Source organism: Piliocolobus tephrosceles, chromosome 3 (assembly GCF_002776525.5).
Source record: "Piliocolobus tephrosceles isolate RC106 chromosome 3, ASM277652v3, whole genome shotgun sequence".
In the NCBI taxonomy this organism is placed as follows: domain Eukaryota; kingdom Metazoa; phylum Chordata; class Mammalia; order Primates; family Cercopithecidae; genus Piliocolobus; species Piliocolobus tephrosceles.
Window position 1 is genome coordinate 62,397,062 of NC_045436.1, and position 2,339 is coordinate 62,399,400.

Genomic DNA, 2,339 nt, shown 5'->3' on the forward strand with positions numbered 1-2,339 from the left:
TCTTCACAGTCTGGCTTTGTTTGTGCTTGTTCTTCAGAGGTCCTTCCAGGGATTCTTTTTTTTTTTTTTTTTGGGCAGGCCAAAACCCTAGTTTATTTCAGCATCAGCAGTATCTTAGCCATCAAAAAAATAAACTCTACCAAGGGTGACGGAAGTCTCTACAGCAAGGCTAAGGGCTCGCCAGGCGGCGAACATCAGGGGTGCATGGTGGGCACTGCCCAGGCAGTAAGTTAGGAAGCAGCAGGGCTTGTGTCGGGTGTGGGCCAGGCTTCACTTCTGAGCAGGCATGAGGTGGTCGATGGCCTGGCCCTGCTCCAGCCGCTGCTCCATCTCGATGAGCAGCTTCACTCCGTCCACCACCATCTGCACCAGCTCCACTTCAGAGAAGCCCAGGCGGTCAGCCTTGGAGACGTGGAAGACCACCCCCCCCCACTGCAGCCCTGTCCACACCGCCTGTGCCTCGCTTCTGAAGTCGTAGCCGCTTAAGCACCTCCGAGAACTTCTCATGCTTGCCCAGGTGGGGCAGCTTGATGTGCACTCCTGCCCGCAGCCCTGTGCCCAGGTTGGATGGGCAGGTGAGGATGTAGCCCAGGTGAGGGTTCCACATGAACTCATAGTTCTTAGACTTGAAGAGAGTTTCAATCTGGGTGAGGCCGGTGCAGAAGCGGGTGAATACCTCCTTCATGTTGCCCCCCTTCTGCATGGAGATGACCCACAGGTAGTCCTCCTCGTTGACCCATACCAGGAAGGTCTTACTGTCACTGTGCCAGATACCACGGGCATCGGGCCAGTCGCGGGCCATGCCCGAGGCCAGCAGCAGAGGTGACACGGGCTTGTCGAAGAGGAAGTGGTGGTGGATGAGCTGCTGCTGCTCCGCCTCCGTCATGCTCTTGAGCGCTTAGTACCGGCCCGCCAGGTCGCCGTCCAGGCTGGACAGGGCTTCCACCGCGAGCTTCTGGATGGCGCGGCGCTCCCCGCGGCTGCAGTGCGGGGGCAGGCAGAAGCCGCAGATGCTGCGGCCCGTGCGCACCCGCGAGCTCAGCATGTAGTTGGGGTCCAGGTCGTCGCCGCCCTGCAGATTGTCGGGGTTGAGGTCGGTCTTGTGCTCATCGCTGGGCTTGTAGCCGCCGTGCCTGTCCTCAATGATGGGGTCGAAGAGATCCTTGAACAATTCGTAGGACTCCTCGTCGCCCGCCACGCAGCCCACGGTCATGATGTACGGGTGGCCGGGGTTGTCCACGCCTGTCTGGATGATGTCGTCCAGTGTGAAGCCGCTCGGCGTGCTCTTGGCACGCAGCTCCGCCTACAGCGCCGGGGTCAGCACCTTGGCCATGTGGTTGTTGTGGGCGCTCAGGTCGGGGAACTCATCCTCGGCGGGGAAGCGCAGCTTCAGCGCGTTGTGGCTGTTGGAGAAGGGCATGGCGGCGGCGGGCGGGCGGCCAGGCGAGGCGGGGGCGCTCAGTCCATCGGCAGCTCCCTGAGCGACGCAGGCGAACCTTCCAGGGATTCTAAGCCAACTGACTGTTGTATTCCTTGAGCTTGTGACCATTGCACCTACCTCAGCACTAGAGGAGACTTCAAGTGTCCAAACTTCCTGCAAGTCTCACTAGGCCTCTGAGATTGATGCAGGTTTTTAGCCCAGATAGGCCTGGGGAAGACCCAAGGAAGGTACTGGAGCTGTGTGGGAACACTAGCTGGGGTCCCGAGTCCAGAAGACTATCTTGGTGACACTTGTGAGCATGCCTCCCAGAGCCTGGGTTCTGGAGTTGAGAATGGGTTCTGTCTGGATTTACTATGGATTAGAGACTAGAATGTCCATATCGTTGGCCCAAACAGGTATGCATGTCCCAGCATGTCTTTGCACAAATAGGGTAGTTCTTTATCTGCAGTGAGAGGGGCCAGAGCTAAGACTGTCTCCACTTGGGATCTGCTGTTGGGTGAAGCTTGGAGAGCTCATTCATCTCTTTTGCACAGACTGTTATACATCTGCCAGCAGGTTTCTGCACAGATGTAATAGTGTGAAATTCCAGCAACAGGGGTCAGAGCTGAGACTGGGCCCCTACAGGATCTTCTGTGGGATGAAGGTTGGTGAGCCCAAATGGGAAGCTTAGCCTCTCGAGCTGGGAGATATGGGGAAAATTTCCCTCTGAATCCTCATGTGAGCAGTTCTGAGCTGAGACCTCAGCAGAGAAAAGCTGGAGCAGCACCACAGGGCAATTTTCAGGTCCACTGCCAAGACCAATGTCAGTGGGCAGAGAGTCTTTCTAACAATGCACTAGTGTGTGCTATTTCTTCTGGACCCCTTGGCAGCTGGTTTTGGTTGTAGGCTCATGGCCAAA

At 57.2% G+C, this 2,339-nt stretch overlaps 1 pseudogene; it reads right to left on the bottom strand.

The window, feature by feature from the left end:
* Nucleotides 1–270: 270 nt before the first annotated feature.
* On the bottom strand, nucleotides 271–1,420 carry LOC111546251 (annotated as a pseudogene).
* Between the last annotated feature and the right edge of the window lie 919 nt (nucleotides 1,421–2,339).